The 18,387-nt window shown below is 40.0% G+C and overlaps 1 protein-coding gene across 9 annotated transcripts in view; it reads right to left on the reverse strand.

The window, feature by feature from the left end:
• Positions 1-18,387, reverse strand: part of FOXP2 (forkhead box P2) — a 346,296-nt gene that overhangs the window by 219,391 nt on the left and 108,518 nt on the right. The window lies entirely within an intron of this gene.

Here is an 18,387-nt window from a genome sequence, read left to right on the forward strand (position 1 = left end):
TGCAAAATTTCTCAGATGCTTTGCTTGAGTAGGAATTTCTACATTTATCTTTGCTTTAGGGATAATTCAGACACAACTCTAATTGTAAAATAGAGAAAACCAACTGTACTTATATGAAGCAGTAGAACAGGCACCCCCAAACTGCGGCCCTCCAGATGTTTTGGCCTACAACGTCCATGATCCATAGCTAACAGGACCAGTGGTCGGAGAAGATGGGAATTGTAGTCCAAAACATCTGGATGCCTGCAGTAGAGGAATTGCTAGTCAATCTCGCAGTCCACAGTGCACCTAAGCCAGAGTTCCTCACGGAAAAAAGCTATGAGCATCCAGAAACAGAATATTGTAACATGGCTACCACCAGAGCCAAATTTATGTATAGGCTAAGTAGGCTGAAGCCTAGGGCCTTAGATGCACTTTCTTTAAGAGATAAGTTTAGGATAAAATCCTTTATTCCTATATTAGATGCACTTGAAGCCAATTTAAAAAGAAGTACTGTGTACAGTGATGTTGCACAATCGTTTTCCATTCTTGCTATTCTGATAGCATCTAAGCAAGAAATTCAGCAAGGTGTTGAACTGTTGATGGAAGCATACCCAGAAGATATGGACTAGAAACTTATTTAACTTTGCACTTTCACCTGTATGTGAGATAAAGCCATAGGCTTACAACAGAGCACTCTCTGTCTCATTCAGACCTTTATCAAATTATATACAAGGGAACAATTCAGGTGGTCTTTCCTAATGTGGACGCAATCTTGCGGCTATTACTTAGCTTTATGGTCACTAAATGCTCTGGAGAGAGGAGTTTTTCAAGACTCAAAAGAATTAAAAATGAATTAAGGGCCACGATGTCTCAAGAGAGGTGCACGTGAGCATTCTGTACATTGAAAGTGACAAACTTAGACAAACAAATTTTGAAGTTTTCCTTTAGAGGAGAAATTGTGAATTGTAGAATTTTAAATACCCATCATCTTCCTTGGCTTCACTCAATTTTGTTTATAACACTCTTCCATTTTCTTCTAGTCGTGAGGATGGGGGATTGGGAGGGGCCTCACAAGTGGAGTAGCCTAAGGCCTCTCTTCGTCTAAATACGGCACTGGCTGCAACCCTGATTAGGACCTAGAACAAGTGGAAAGTGATAGCCAAGCCTGACAAGCACAACTTTTGATAATTCTTATTTGATTTGAATACAAGTAAAGGTAAAGGTAAAGGGACCCCTGACCATTAGGTCCAGTCGTGCCCGACTCTGGGTTTGCGGTGCTCATCTTGCTTTATTGGCCGAGGGAGCCGGTGTACAGCTTCCAGGTTATGTGGCTAGCATTGCAAAGCCGTTTCTGGCAAACCAGAGCAGCACATGGAAACACCATTTACCTTCCCGCTGGAGCAGTACCTATTTATCTACTTGCACTTTGACGTGCTTTCAAACTGCTAGGTTGGCAGGAGCTGGGACCGAGAAACGGGAGCTCACCCCATCACGGAGATTCGAACCGCCGACCTTCTGATCGGCAAGCCCTAGGCTCTGTGGTTTAACCCACAGCGCAACCTGCGTCCCTCTAGTATACTTGAATACAAGTATGCAGACATAAATTCTAAGCAAAGTTCTATTTCGCACTATGCAAAATTAACTCAAGAGAATTTGCTGTCCCAAGAGGTAATGATGGCAACTAGTTCAGATGGCTTTAAAGGGGGTCAGACCAATTCATAGAGCACAGGCTCGTCAGTGCCTATTAGTTGTGATAGCTAAATGGTGGAGGGCTACTGGCTTCATGTCCTGTCAATGGCATCTGCTGAGCCACAAATGACTAGATGTGGAATTAGATGGATTTTTGGTCAGATCCAGCAGGGACCTTCTTACGTTCTTAACATCTATTTAAAAATAAGGTACGTGTCTTCCCAAACTACAAAGCAATACAGTCTTTGTTCATACACAGTTTCAAAGACCTGACACCGCTTTTTGGGGGAATCATAGAGAAAAACAGAATAATATGCCCAAGCTGGATGGTATATTTCTCTTAGGAATAAAGATGGGTTGCAGCAGAACACCTTTGCAAGAAAGATTGTCTTTTAACAAAATATTGCATGAAACACCAGTTTTTACACACTCTATATGCATCTGCATGGCAGGTGGTGCACTGGGATAGACATATTGGGCAGGAAATGAGGATAAGATAAAATTCATTGAGTAAATGGCTTAGAAGCTTCAAAGCATACCTCTTCCTCAAGTGTTCTGTCTATATAACAAGTCTAAAAATAAAGAATACCAGGACTACATTATTCAAGGAAGAAACGATAGCATCTGCCTTCTGCAGCTTACATTAAAATGAGGACCTAAAGCAAAATTTACATTTGCAGTGTCACATCACTGAAAAAATTAAGCTTTCTGGTTCTTTAGAAACTCTTCTTTTTAGCTATATTTTACTAGGACTGAGCTGAATTTTTATCAGTTTCAAATTTTGCGTTTTTGAAATGATTTATAAGGGAGAAATGTGGTGCAATCTACTCAAAAGGAAGTCACATTGAGTTCAATGATACTTAATCCTAGGTAAGAGCGTGTGCAGCCCAAAAAGATGAATTCAAACTGGGATAAATAAAGAATAGTAAAGACTATGATAGTAATAGAAATAATGTCTAAAAACGAAGGTGCATTCACTGATCCTATTTATTTAGTCTCAGGAGCAGGGGAAAAAGCTGAATAAATACATAAAGTTTCCATAAAACTATGAGAATGAAAACTAATTGCTACAAACTGTTCATTCAGAAAAGTAGGACAGGTATCATAGGACAGACAATGGACTCCCAAATTTGTAGGTTTACCATTCTAGAAAAGTCTAATTAAAACAGCAAAGAACTCTGCTGGTTTCAAAAGAGATTTTGATCTTTTTAATGTTATTTCTAAAGCCTGAGTTATGGTCTGTAATGGCCAGGGGAGGTTACTGCTACGTACATCATGGGACACTATGCTGGCAAAGTTCAGCCTTTTAAAATCCAATTCATTACAATAGAAGAGATATAATAACCACATGCTTAAGTCAGTGAGACTTATATATAGCTTTTGTGTTTCTTTTGTTTTTAACAATTTCCAGAGGGATGGCCAAAATGATCTTTTGTTGTTTCTTTGTTTTTAAGTATTACAAGCTGTCTCAAGGATTATAGATGGGACAGTTAATGAATTAAGACTCACAAGAAATCAAGGAACAGTGAAAGTAGAAGCTGGAAGCTCAGGTGTGCTTGCACAACACTCACAAATCACAGAACTGTAGAGTTGGAAGGAACCCCAATGGTCAACTAGTCCAGCCTCCCGCGATGCTGGAAGCTATGGCCCAACTTGGGACTTGAACCCATGACCCTGTGGTTAAGTGTCTCATCCTCTACTGACTGAGATTTCCCATATATGCCGACTTTGTAAACAGGCATCAGAACTGTCGCCAATATGGACTGCAAAAGAGAATCAATGTAACAATCTAAGAACAGGAGTGAGATAGCCGTAAGAATTGGTGCCATTACCTGCTGGTGTATCTGAGGACATGGCTTGCTAGTTTACTCCTGCAGAGAATCATAAAGATGCTGTGAACATTCTCATTGTGAGGGCTACAAATCTTATCGTCCCCCATGCTGAAACTGCCTTTGCTGGACTAGGAGCTGGTAACTACAGGCTACTTCAATTACAACATAACAATGACAAAGTAGGCTACCATTTGGTCTTCCTGCACTGTTAGACCACAAACTGAGAATGTTACACTTATCCCATGGATAGAAGAATCTAGGGATTAAGTATGTACACATCACCAAAACTGATGTATCACATGTATGTGTCATAAGGCTTAGAAAGATTTCCATTCTTCCCATCTTCCCCCTTAGTCTTCCTTCAGAATATTTAGTTCTTTCAATATAATAGGGATTTCTGCCAACCTTTGTAACATTTCAGCCTTTTCTCCTGCAACAGCTTCTGGTAAAGGGGTCTGAACTCTTTCTCCTCACAATACATACTAAAATGGTAGGTACATTGTTGCTCAGTTAGTAAGGCACATGCACTGGATGCAAAAGGTCCCATCTGAAACTTCGGTAAGTCACTGCAGTCAATACTCCAGCCTTTCCCAACCTAGTGTAGTTGCAACAAATTCTGGAAGGCAACTGCCATCTTCTGTGCAGTTACAACTGATGGGAAGTTCAGCAACATCTGAGTTCAGCAACATCTGAATGGCTCCAGGTTGGAGAAGGCTGCAGTAGACAATACGGAGCTAGATGGACCAACAGTTTAACTCAGGGGTTGGCAAGGTTTATCTTGCCTGGGCCGGATTGGTCCCGCGGAGATCCCTCCGTGGGCCGGATCGCATGTGTGTGAGAGCACGTACAAAGACGTGATTTTTGGCATCTGCGTCTATGCAGACACAATTTTCGGCGCCACGGAAGCGAGTCCCCGTGCCCCGTCTGTTTAGCGCAGCGCGCGAGCGGGCAACTCAGTTCCGGGGCAGCTCGTGGGCCGGTCAAATGACCTCCACAGGCTGCTTCTGGCCCATGAGCCTTAGGTTGCTGACCCCTAGTTTAACTCCACGCACAGGACTTTCCTCTGCTCCTTACAGGTTCTAAGCTGCGCTTCTACAGGGCTAAATACAAACATTGTCAACTTTATTTACTACACTGATAATGATATTTACTCTGCCTAGTTTGCCAGGCACTGGATTTTACAATTGATTCCACTTAGCAAAACTGCACGATAATGAGCATAAAATGTCACGATTGCACTGATGAAGGGGTTGGGGCAACTAATGGAGAGACAATAATTAAAAATTAAACAAAGCAATTATTATGCCTTTGAGCTTGCAAAACTAACATACTCCACTAATATTTTAAAAATTGGTGTAGCATTCTTGCCCTTGGGTCCAAACAAATGTGTCTACTCCACTGATTTCAGTGTAATGTTCACTTCTAAAAAAACTAGCAAAGATTAGATAATATGTATAATTAAACTAGGTTCTCTTTCCAGTATAATCAAAAATAATTATTAAGTATCCAGTTTTGTTTTTCTTTTGCAACACAAACATCTGTTGAATCTTTTAGTATACTCAACACAAACCAAGATTAATGAGGCCTCTAGTATCAAACATTTCAAGATTTAAAACCTATGAATGGCAAAGTCTCAACTGACAAAAGTTTGAATTGCTACACTGTAACTTTGTTAAGCTGAAATACTGAAGAAATCCATCCATTCCTATTTTATATTTTAAAAATTGTGGATGGGTGACCAAATTCAAATTTACATTTTGTAACAATATGACCAAAACAGAGAGCAATAACCACAGAATGTATTTAGCAAAAAAATGCAGAGAATTCAAAATGCATATTCCATTCATCTCCCCAAACAAATCACAGACTGTACTTCAAATGCATTGCAGGACTATTAGGTAATCCTTCTTTGTTTAGATTCAGTAGGGTTCAGTGACAAACATTCATCTTCCTTTTCCATGCAAGTTTTCGTTCCTCAGTTAAGAACTCATTCTGTTTCAATTGCATTTTTCCCCTGTAAAAGTTAGTGAAACAATTGCATTAAACCTTCAATGAAAAAATTACCCTGCAATTAAGCAAACTTTTAGAAGATTTTAATCTATTTCTTCTATGTTTAGATTATAGACAGAAAAGAACATTTACATTTGTAAGATAGGTTAACTTTGTTGACATTACACTGAAAAAAAAGTATTTTTGCAGGGAGGGGAAAGAGATTTTACACATACCACACAAGCACACCTCTCTGAAAAAAACGGGCACATTTAAAGATCTGTATGTAACTCTTTTCCGTGCCAATGTGCACATACTTTCCACTACGATTTTTATTCTTATTTAAACAGGTGAAAGCAATTAGATTGAAAATGATTGCGTAGAAAATGGTCCTGCTTGTGAAAGAGAAAATATATACTCTATAAATACTAAAATGAAAAAGAAATAAGACGAGAGCTATCTGTTTGCTATCACCACATAGGTGACAAGTACAAAAAACAACCCCAACCAATCAACCAAATGCAAATGAAATAAAAACTCTGGGAATAGTTAGATCAATTCTGGCATAGCATATAAATCAGGTGATCCACAATTAGTAGTTACAAATGACCAAGGATTATGCCAACAGCTGGATGCTTAGAACAGAGAGGAGGTACCAATGTTGCGATGTCACAACACTGTCTTGTCCCACACTCACTACAGGCAGACAAGCCACAGCACATTATTTAGACAAAGTTATTCAATGTGTTTGAGATATGTCCCAGGTTCAATCACTTGTAGGAAAAGTGAGCAGGTGATGAGAAAGACCTCTGCCTGGGACTCCGGAGTGACTCTGCCAATCAGAATAGACCAGGGATCACCAACCTTATGGGGCCTGTTAAGCACATCTGGGTGTGTGATGTGTACCCTCTCCCTGGATTTATACCCTCACCCCAAGACAAGTAAAAGTGAATATGGGTGCACACATGCAAACACACACACACATAAAATTGATGTTTATGAATTTGTTTGATTTTACACACACACACCCAGAAAAATCAAATTAAAGCTTAGTTTGGTGGACTGCAAAGTAAAAACAAAACAAAACAAAAAACCCTCAGGTTTAGAGATTTCTGGCAGCTCACAAACACCAATCCACACTGTGTATATTAAGCAAAATTGTGTTCAACATGAAATTACACTAGTGAATTTTCATAAGGGCTCCCCCCCCCCATGTAAACCTAAGCTTGGAAAAAGTGAGAAAATAAGAGAAACTGCACCTGACAGATTTACCTAACCATCCTTACTCTTGAGACAATCAATATTGGTGCTGAGTTACATAAAGCAGATTCCTATTAGAAAAATGGGTTTAAAACTACTGCAGTTTCATAAAACTAAGATCTGTGTATGTGCAGATTAAGGTAAAGGTAAAGGGACCCCTGACCATTAGGTCCAGTCATGACCGACTCTGGGGTTGCGCGCTCATCTCGCATTACTGGCCGAGGGAGCCAGCGTATAGCTTCCAGGTCATGTGGCCAGCATGACAAAGCTGCTTCTAGCAAACCAGAGCAGCACATGGAAACGCCGTTTACCTTCCCGCTGTAGCGGTTCCTATTTATCTACTTGCATTTTGACGTGCTTTCGAACTGCTAGGTTGGCAGGAGCTGGGACCAAGCAACGGGAGCTCACCCCGTCACAGGGATTCAAACCGCCGACCTTCTGATCAGCAAGCCCTAGGCTCAGTGGTTTAACCACAGCGCCACCTGGGTCCCTTGGTTGAAAGATACAAACACCCTTTGGGGCTTCTTGTCCCTGGGTTAATCTAGAATCTCTTGGTGTGCATGTGACATGTGTTATATGTGTATTTTTCCATTTTAAGTTGAAAGATGTTTACACTGTAAAACACACCAGAGGGACATTTTAATCATAACATACCCCATTATTTTATATTTTGCTGCAAATATGAAGAAGTCACCCATTGTAGCTCTCTGTATTACCTTACCAGAAACGATGGATATGGTTGAAGTATAAAGGGGGAGCATATGCACCACCTCGAGTCCAAACAAATTTTTCTAAGCTATTGCTCTCAGAAAGTACCATATCCATGCTCATCTTTAAACACCTCAAAAAAAGTAGCGCAAGAACTGTTGGTGACACACACTATTTATTTCTACTGCTTTTTTATATATAAAAAAGCTCTCAAATGAGGTTTTTGAATTTGGGGGACTTTGAAATTTGTTCAGGGGAAATCAGAAGGAAATTATCAAAGATAGGCAAGTATATACATGTCCTATTGGATCACAATCTACAGCTATTTCATCCCCACCCCAGGAAGAGCAACTTACAATCATGTTCTCCATGCTTGCTCTTGTGAGTGTTCTATTGCCATCCCATGAGCTTGGCAAGGTCCATCCTTTCTCCCAACCTTGGAGCTGGAGAAGGGGCATACACACATACCTGTGAGCAATCCAGCCTCAAGATTGAGAGGAAGTCTGGAACTTGCTTCACTGCTGTGATGTCAATGCACTTGGACTATTGTTTTTAGTGCAGCAGCCCAACAAGTATCTGTTCTTTCCCTCCAGTGCTGGAGCTGCAGAATGGGGCTAGTCGCTGCTGCTGCTGCTGCATTGTCAAGGTACAATGCACAGTACCTTGGGTACAATGCACAGTACAGTGGTACCTCGACATACGAATGACTCGACTTCTGAAGGTTTCGATTTCAGAAGACAAACCCGGAAGTCTTTTCACCGTGCATGCGCAGAACAGGCGCTTCGGCATCCGAAGACCTCAACTTACGAAGAGCGCCGCGGAACGGATCATCTTCGTAAGTCGAGGTACCACTGTACCTTGTACAGTGGCAGAACAAGCCTTATTCTCATCTCCAGAGCTGCAGAGTGAGGCAGGGATTGCCCATCTAGTTCAGCGTTTCTCAACCACTGTTCCGCGGCACACTAGTGTGCCGCGAGACGCTGGCTGGTGTGCCGCGACGTGCGACGACGAGAAGGGCGATTTGCATTGTCACACTGACCCGCCGGAAAGCAATATATCTCCTCCTCTTTCCCAAAGCTCAGTGCAAACGAGCCTGGCGGCGCCAATACACAACGCTAACCCGCCGGAAAGCAATATATCTCCTCCTCTTTCCCAAAGCTCAGTGCAAACGAGCCTGGCGGCCGCCAATACTAACCACTAACCCGCCGGAAAGCAATATTTGGCAAGTGTTTCTTACAGTCATAATTATAATATAGGGTGGCACAGAGTTAAATTTTTTAACTTTTTTAATGGTGGTGTGCCTCGTGATTTTTTTCACGGAACAAGTGTGCCGTGGCCCAAAAAAGGTTGAGAAACACTGATCTAGTTGATCACAACTCCAAGAGCAATCCCTCCTCACCATCTCCAATGAGGGAGGGGCCTTTGGTGGAGAAATACAAATTGTCATCACATATATATTAAAATAAAGGGATAATCCTATCTTTTAAGGGAAAGATGGTAGAGATAGATAGTAGTGCTGACACATATTTTTATTAGACGTGAAACCTAGCAAGTAAAGTAAATCCATCTAACATTCAAATGACACTACTTAAAAGCTTTAGGAACAACCTTAGTAAAAATGAAGATTTTTTGATGGATTTTTGCCTGGATCCAAAGATTTACCCTTCCCCTCAAGCATAATGGCCTGCTGTCCTGAATTGCCTCCTGACCTTCATGGGAGCTGGCTGGGGTGGGAGGAAGTTGTGGTAGAAAGAAGGTAAATGGACATTCCCTGTCCATATACAGGAATATGTACACATAGTTTTAAATCAAGCTTTCTATTTTATATAGCAACAGAAAAATGCTACTAAACATCTGTATTAAAGTTAAATTACATTTAATTACAAAATTTAAAATCTAATACATATTTCAGGTTCGTGGAATTACAATATGGCAGAAACGCAAGAAATCATTAAAATTAAGCATACAGTGAAAAAGAATAGAACTTATAAACAGCAGAAGACCCCGCATTTCAGTGCTGCCAAATTAACTAGTGGACAGCAAGGGATATAATATATTAATGCCCTAGTCCTTGATGGACACTGCCAACACATCAGTAAGCTGATTTTTTTCTTTCTTTTTCGTGTTACCTACAAGAACCACATCAATCCCCAGAGGTTTCCCTTAGTACCTTCGTAAATAGATTAATTTTATATTAAGCTCTCAAGGTCAACAGCCCTGGGGTTTTATAGATGTGGTCAGAGAGGCTGAATGAATTCTAAAAAGTAAAATGATTTTAAATAAAATAACATACAGATGGAATATCTCAGAAGTGTGTCTGTGTGTTCTTGCACATATTTGCATTTACACATACTGTATCACAAGCTTATTGATACCTCTAAAATGAGATTATGGAATCTCCATAACATTGATAGCTCCTAATACTTCCAGAGCAGTTTGGTTGGTCTCAAGGAATGGCAAGAGAATAAGTACAATTATGTCCCCTGGACAAATCAGGTGCTTAAGACAGCTGCAACTATTGAATAAAAAGTAGCGTTGGAGAACCTTTTGGGAAAAGGAAACTTTCACACCTCAGAGGTATAGGGAAAAGTTTCCATTAGTACTAAGAACTTTTTTTCTCCACTTTATCCACACCTTGACAACAAGCCTACCTCATCTTGAGGGCAGAAGTCAGTGGTTGTGACCTGTCATGGAATTAAGTAATTGAGTTTCTTCTCTAAGCTGCGCTAACATTTTCTACCTGGTCTTTGTGAGCTTTTGTCTTCCCTCTGGTTGCAGCCCAGCATGTTTTAAAGTTTTCATTTTGGCCTCTAAGTGACCTATCGCATGACCAAAAGGCCCACGATCTCACACAATACTTCTGAGACCAATCAGGGTTATGTTTCCTGCTACACCTGTATAAAAGGTTATCAATTAACCATATGAACTTTTAGAATCCAATTAAGAGGAGTTTTACATAGTCCAACTAAAGTATTGTTACAATATTGATTTTAAAATTATTTTTCCCTGTACTGAAATATGACAATTTCCCCCCACAAATAAAACCTCCAACCACCTCTCCCTCTCTCCCTCACACACACACACACAAGGTTTCTTTAAAGGTAAAGAGACCCCTGACCATTAGGTCCAGTCATGACCGACTCTGGGGTTGCGGTACTCATCTTGCTTTATTGGCCGAGGGAGCCGGCATACAACTTCCAGGTCATGTGGCCAGCATGACTAAGCCACTTCTGGTGAACCAGGGCAGCACACGGAAACACCATTTAACTTCCTGCCGGAGCAGTACCTATTTATCTACTTGCACTTTGACGTGCTTTCAAACTGCTAGGTGGGCAGGAGCTGGGACCAAGCAACAGGAGCTCACCCTGTCGCGGGGATTCGAACCACCGACCTTCTGACCAGCAAGCCCTGGGCTCTGTGGTTTAACCCACAGCGCCATCCGCGTCCCTAAATGTTTCTTTAGGTGCCCACAAAACACTTTATAACTGCTAGAAACAGTGTCTCTCTGGAAAAGTTCTTTACCTTTGTATCTTTGCCTATGCATTAAACTCTCCACATCCATTTATTTGAACAACTATATATAGATTTGCTTTTTTTAATTAATAAGTGGTGAGATAATGCTTATGTTGTTATTCTCCAAAAGAAACAGGAACACTGGGCCAGCCAAAGTGTTTGTTTTTTAAGTGTAACATTGCCATGGCTGTCCATGTGAGGAAAATCTGAAACTATAGATTGTCCACACTTTTAACCAACCAAGCAGATGAGTGAGTTCAGCAGCGGGGCATGGAGGCCAGGGAAAGATATTCTGCCCTTCCTCTTTGTGGTCTAACAAATCCCATGCTTCCAAGGAACTTACCGTAACTCAATATATTACAAGAACAGATATGTGGACAGAAAACAAGCTGAGGTGAGGGGGTTACAGAGCGTTGCACAAAATGTTGCATCTTCATACCAGACAGAGGTTGTGGGTGGGTGCTTGGTGCAACGAGTGCCTTGTCTTGAGAGAGTAAGTTTATTCCCTTGAGGCCAAGGCAGCTGACCTAGAGGAGGTTGGTGGGCAAAACGTTCAGGTACATGATAACTGCAGCCCACTCCAAGGGAGAACCTCCCCTACTGTTATAAAAAATAAGTGCTTGGGAGAAGGAGGGTATCCCTTTGAGGAATAAGAAATGATCCCTCAGAACAAACCCTTTCCTTGGGCAATGTGTGGTCAACCCCTTTCCCCAAAAATACTCCATTGGAGAGATGAGGGGGTTCTGGTACTGGGGACATAGAGAGATGAGCTCGTAATGGGTGTGCTGCTACAGGATGAGGAAAATCACTTGAAATCAGGTGGACAAAAAAATCTTTATTTTAAAAAAAACCACAGACCTCCCAATTCTTGGTTTAGTCTTTAGGACCAACATATATTACAAATATTATATCCCTCTTTCATCTGCTAGCCAGCTAAAATATGAAAAGAAAGAAACAGGACTGCTTCAGCATTATTTACTTTTCAAAAAATTACTATAGTTTTCTTTTATTTACATGCTGCTACGTCTCGCTTGCTCAGTGTATAGCTTTTAACTACCTGCTGTGCTCACTTTATTGTGCTCACTTTTGATAAATTATATGATAGGAATTATATACTTGGGAGGGATGTTTAGCATGATCACTATTAGTTGCTAGTTTTTGTGTTTAAATGTTTGTTTACGGTACTATGTAAGTTACCTTGAGACCTTCAGGTACAAGGTGATGCATAAAGTGATAATAATATACTTACAGTTCACAATCTGAGAAAACAAAAATAAGTAGTGTCTGGAGCTTTACAATCCAACTAGAACTCCTTGTAAGTTCTGGGGGGAAAAGGTTGTCGCATATACAGGTACATGACATACAGACAAGAAGTCCTGCTCCATCTGTGCAAATCCCTGCATGAAGTTTTCCTTGTTGCCAAAGTCTTACCGTATATTCTGATTCCCTTGAAGTGGCATGGTTTAGTGAGGTAAATATATATATGCCTCTGTCCCATAAATCTGCCACATAAATTTAAATTTTTGATGGAGTTTTAAGGTTAGGCACATTAAAAAAAAGAATAAACAAATTTGTAGTAGGAAGGGTTTGTGTTTTTCCACTCCAGCATTTTTAAAACTTCAAAAATGCTAGCTTACCAGCCACTGAAAACAAATTTTGTTTCCATAAAATGCATTACTCATCTTTATATGAATCAAGACTATTGTGAACATTTTTTTCTAGTCTACAGTAGTTCCGTTTCCATACGATGTAATGTACAGATATGCCTTCGTCTGAGCAACTGAACTTTTCACACCCTCAAAACCCACAAAATCAGATGGCCTGTGGTTTTTGCAGCTGGTGCGCTGTACTCATATAGGGCAGTGTCATATGAAAAATATTTCACTTCCTAAGCCCCAAACAAAGTCAGTCATTAATGAAGTGCAGGCAGTACAATGAGATCATATAAAGTATAGATTTCAACAACTACAGTAGAAATACTTTACAAGAACAGTGAACAAAAACACACATCAAATTCTTTCTGCCAAAAAATGAACTATGGAGCAACAATGTCTTTTTGGATTTAGCATTTGCTTTGAAAATAAGTAACCACTATCCAGAATACAGAACTTTAGTGAAAGTGTCAGCAGACTAAACAAATCACAGCTTGGCACAGGAAAAACAATAAATAACTTCAGACATCCTCTTTACATTAGAGGATGTCTTACCCTAATAGGAAAATATCAAGCCGCACAACGATTTCCTAGTGCTACATGTGAAATCTGCTTACTTAACGAAGTTATGTCACCAACCAAATACATATATTTAAAAAACTAAGTTCAGAGTAGAGGTTTGTCAATTTCCATTGTTGTTTTTACATAAACTAAGCAACTTAACAACAATATTGCAAACTCTTGGACTTTCTTAGCACTTGCACTTCACATTTGTCATCCCTTTGCCATTGCCGTTCATATTCTTTATTGCAAAATCTAAGGCAATGAGCTGAACATTTTCCCCAAGAGCTCCCACTTTCCCCAAAACATCAAATAGCACAATTCCACAAATCTAGTTACAGGTAGGTAGCTGTGTTGGTCTGCTGTAGTTGAAACAAAATAAAAGTATGCATGCACACAAAAGCTCATACCAATGACAAACTTAGTTGGTCTCTAAGGTGCTACTGGAAGGATTTTTTTTTTGTTACAATTCCACAAAGTAAGAGAAAGTGAGAAAACACCAGCATTGGCATTAATGACACATCAGAGTTCCTAACTCTCAATGAAACTGAGTCCAATGGGTATGCTGCAAAACAAAACTCTGCAAGGCCAATCTAAATTTAGACTCTGATATGACACACAGAGGCTCAATTTGGAAAATGTATGAAACCATGATTTGAATCTGTGATTTAAATGAGGAAAGTAAACTGTAATACTAAGCATATTTGCCCAATTTGGCACCTTGGTAAAATATTTTATCTGTTTCTGGTCTTCCACACACGTCTCAAGGCAATGTACAAAGCACAACAAAAACAGCTTCAAATATTTTTTTTAAAGCACAAGAAAAAAAATTAAATTTAAAAACAATGCAAAGTGCACTATGCTTAGAGCAAGACTGAAGTGAAAGGAGACACTAAACACACAACAGGAAAGGAGAGTACATTTGACTTTACAGCTCCTTCCAGATCCTCCCAGTGGATTTGGAAGATCATAGGAATTGAGGCAGGCACATGCACAGGTCTAGCAACATAACGTAAGAATGCCAGTATGTGTTGTTTCTTTCTCCATTGATAACATTTTTGAAACTCACTTTAACCTTCTATGTGCATATTACACACTCTGAATTAGGAATATCTGTCATTTTTATTACATGAAGAAATAAAAGATCCACAAATGAAGGTACTATGAAATTAGATAAACTCTTAAAGGTTCATTTGTATTTCTGACTAGTGTCTAGCTCAGGGGTCAGCAAACTTTTTCAGCAGGGGGCCGGTCCACTGTCCCTTAGACATTGTGGGGGGCCGGACTATATTTTGGGGAAAAATATGAACGAATTCCTATGCCCCACAAATAACCCAGAGATGCATTTTAAATAAAAGCACACATGCTATTCATGTAAAAGCATGCTGATTCCTGGACCGTCCGCGGGCCGGATTTAGAAGGCGAAAGGGCCGCATCTGGCCCCCGGGCCTTAGTTTGGGGACCCCTGGTCTAGCTCATCATCCCAGATTACAGCTTTATGCAAAAGGATTTCCCAGCTTCAGAGGAAAATTGTGTATATCACAATTCCTGTTTCTCTCTTTGCATTTTGTTTATGCCATGTTAGAAATACACTCAATCCTTCTGCATTCCAAATGCATCACTTTCTACTGCTTTGTTAACTATTTCACTATCAGAATGTCTGCACAGACCTTTTCATCGTGACTTACCTATTCCTGTTGTTCTTTCTCTTGGCCCATGCAATTTCATGCTGGGCGGAAAAAATAAAACAACTTTAATATTCTGCTGCATTGCTTTCATCTGCTGCACTGTGAATACGTCCACTCTAGCCAAGTATCTCCTCTTTATATGTAAAGAGGTCATGCACACACTTAATAGCTGCAGTTACTTACATATTATCTAAGTTACTTTTTAGGCATGTAGGTTTTCAACAGAAAACTATGCACACAAAACAGGAGGGCCAAGTTTGTCAGAGGTAACTAACCTAGATTCTTCCTTCTAACTGTCCTTGCTTCATCATTCCAAATGAAGGAATGCAGCACAAAAGGAATTCAGTATTTCTGTGGTAAAGGAATGCAACTCATCACAGAAGGATAATGGGCAGAATCAAATGCCACTCTTTGGCATTTTTGTGGATGGAAGTCACTACTCCCCAGGATACAAGAATCTGTGGTGTTTACCAAAGTTCAAAAGGGGAGTGATAACAGAATTTATAATTGCACTAACTAAAACCCCAATCTTTCATGGTAAAACCCAATGACTCAAACACAACTCTCTTTTCTCCAGTTAAAGGTCCTTAGGCTGTCTAAAGCTGCCACCCTCAGTACACTTCACTTATTTAAGACTAAAAACAAGGCTCCCTAAATATAGTTGGACACTTCTGAATAAATATTTATAATGTTGGTATGTATAATCCTAAACTTATTTTGACATTGAAAACTACTGGGCTTTCTGCAAAGTGCTTAAGGTAAGAAAGCAACCTATCAGTTGCACATATTGAGTAAAGCATGAGCTCAGCATTTCCAGGGATATATGCATCACTAAGGTCTCATTCACACACCACGGTAAGCCAAACAACGGCTTATCAAAAGACACTGTGTTGCTTCTCCTCCCTTTTTTGCTTCCATGTCATGCCAAGCTAAACTAGACTTGGCTTAGCATGTTACTCAAAACCTAGGTTCATGATTAGGCCATATCTTCGATAATCAAGAGCTGTAGCCCGGAGCAAACCTTGCCTACAGCTCATGGTTAGTGAGGGCTTAAAGATTAAAATGATATGCTATACCAACCCTTGGTTTAACTCAGTGCAGCAGAGGAGTAAAAAGGACCAGGCAGGACCAGAGTAGGTGCAGATTGCTCTCTAGGAAGCCACACATACGCATGGTACAGTAAGCCATAGTTTGTGCATGTGCAAACCAGATCTAAATGTTCTGCAATATTTTAGCACAGGGATGGGGAACCTGTGGCCTTCCATATGTTGCTGGGACTCTGTAACGCCCATCATCCCTCACTATCAGCCATCCTGGCTGAGGTTGATAGGAGTGGAGTCCAATGGGGGGGGGGGTTCTCCAACCCTGTGCTAGCATTATATTCATTAATATGACATATAAAGATCTGGCTGTTTAGGAAGCTCCTAATATGAAACACAAAGCTTGACCCATCAGGAAAATACTTGTTCCAGTCCTCAATAGTTTTGTGTCACCTATAAATCAAACGTAATTATTATGAAAACCCCTTGATACACTGAAGTCTCTAACAGCATTTTTAAATATAAAATTTCATGGGAAGCAAGTACAGTAAACAGTAAATATCATGTAATGGTAATTGGAAGCTATCAAATTTGGCAAGAAGTGATGTACAGTACTGAAGTGTCAAAAAGTTTAGTGTTAGCACCAACTTTATTTATCATCATTAATGCTCTGGAGAAGAAACTTAACAGCATATTAGCAAACTTCACAGATGGAACTAAATTGGAAAATTCTAATGAAGCCGTAATAGCAGTAAGTGATAGTCCAAAATACTGTCTCAAAGCAATGGAAAACCTTGAAAGAATCAATACAAGAAAAAAATCTAGGCAAGGCTCTGAACAAACAATAAATGCTATTTTGCAATGTGATATTAGATCACAAAAAGGCCAGTGTAACTTTTAGTTATATCACATACCAAGACAGTGACAAATCCAACTTTTAAAGTAGCTATGGTGAGACCACACTTTAAATGTTTAACTCCGAGCAATATCAGTACTAGAAAGCCGTTAACCAATTAAAGAAAGTGTCTAATGGAAATCAGAATTTCCTAGGTGTGGGTATGTTCATTCTATAGCACGCAAGGTGAGGACTGTCTATGTATCTTTCATATATGAAATATGAAAACTCAACAGTTTAAAAAACAAAATAGAATCTGGAATGATCATATTCAGCTATCTTCTATTTGCTACATTATGCCTCATCCTTGGCTTCATCACCAAAGGGCTGGACCTGAAAGGTCCCTTAATATGTATTTTTTTAAAAAAAATTGCTACTAAAATTGCTCCTCCTCTATTTTGCCATTACCCTGTTTCTCATATTTTAAGACATACCCATAAAATAAGCCATAGCAGGATTTTTAAGCATTCAAGGAATATAAGCCATACCCCGAAAATAAGACATAGTGATAGGCGCAGCAGCAATGCCGGCCGCGGCAGGAGGAGGAGGAAAAAATAAGACATCCCTTAAAAATAAGCCATAGTGTGTTTTTTTGAGGAAAAAAATAAATATAAGACATGTCTTATAATATGAGAAACACGGTAGTTGGAAGAGTAACACCCACTACACTTTCCAGCAGTCACTTTCAATTTGAGAAATTTGAGAATTTCTAGCAGAAAGCTGTCCCTTTTTTGAACCTTAACAAGATTAGTGTTATATCAACAGAAGCATTTGTAAAGCTCACAACGTGGACAGTACTTTATGTAGCATGCTGCTCTCAGAAACACCTTACTGAAGCACAGGTAACCCATTCTAGAAAGTTATCCACCTAAAAAGATTCCAATGAAGTGTGTGCTGTGGAGATCAGTATAAAAATAATGAAGCACACAAGCTAAAACAGGCAGTACAGCAATGACACATTGACATTGTTTTCAAACAAAGCTTGGTTCTACTGCACTTGGAAAACATCCTGAAGAAAATGGAAAAGCAGAGTTAAAGGAACATTATATGCTCCTCCCATAAAAGTTAGTTTGGAAATCATAATGTTTCCAATGTCACTAAGGCTGCAACCCAACCCCCCTTTGTGCCAAATTGGATGGGGTGGATAAGGCAGAGCTGCCCCTCTGCCTGCACTGCTAGCTTATACCAGCCTCTGCCCACATAGTGATGCCAGTGTGACTCCCCATTTTGCCCACCAAACGCATGCAAGTGGGCCGAAGTGCCACCTGGGTATCCCATCATCAGCAATTGACAAAAAGTTCCCAAATGGGGAGTTCTGAGGAGAGGAGATGGCTGTGCCAGCCCAGAATCCTGTTGTACCCAAGCCAGCCCTACACTGGGCTCAACTGCTATGCTAGCCCCTCACCTTTCCTGCCACAGGCAAAAACAGCATTCCAGATTTCATATGCCTGAACTAAATATCAATACTTTGTTAATAGGAAAGTAGCATTAGCTTGTCATAACGCTGGTCATTAAGATGATTTCCCTGTTACATTTCCTAATAAGCTTTGTCAAGTTAAAAGTAGGCAAGGTATAAAT

This window comes from Zootoca vivipara, chromosome 9 (genome assembly GCF_965207765.1).
Source record: "Zootoca vivipara chromosome 9, rZooViv2.hap1.1, whole genome shotgun sequence".
In the NCBI taxonomy this organism is placed as follows: domain Eukaryota; kingdom Metazoa; phylum Chordata; class Lepidosauria; order Squamata; family Lacertidae; genus Zootoca; species Zootoca vivipara.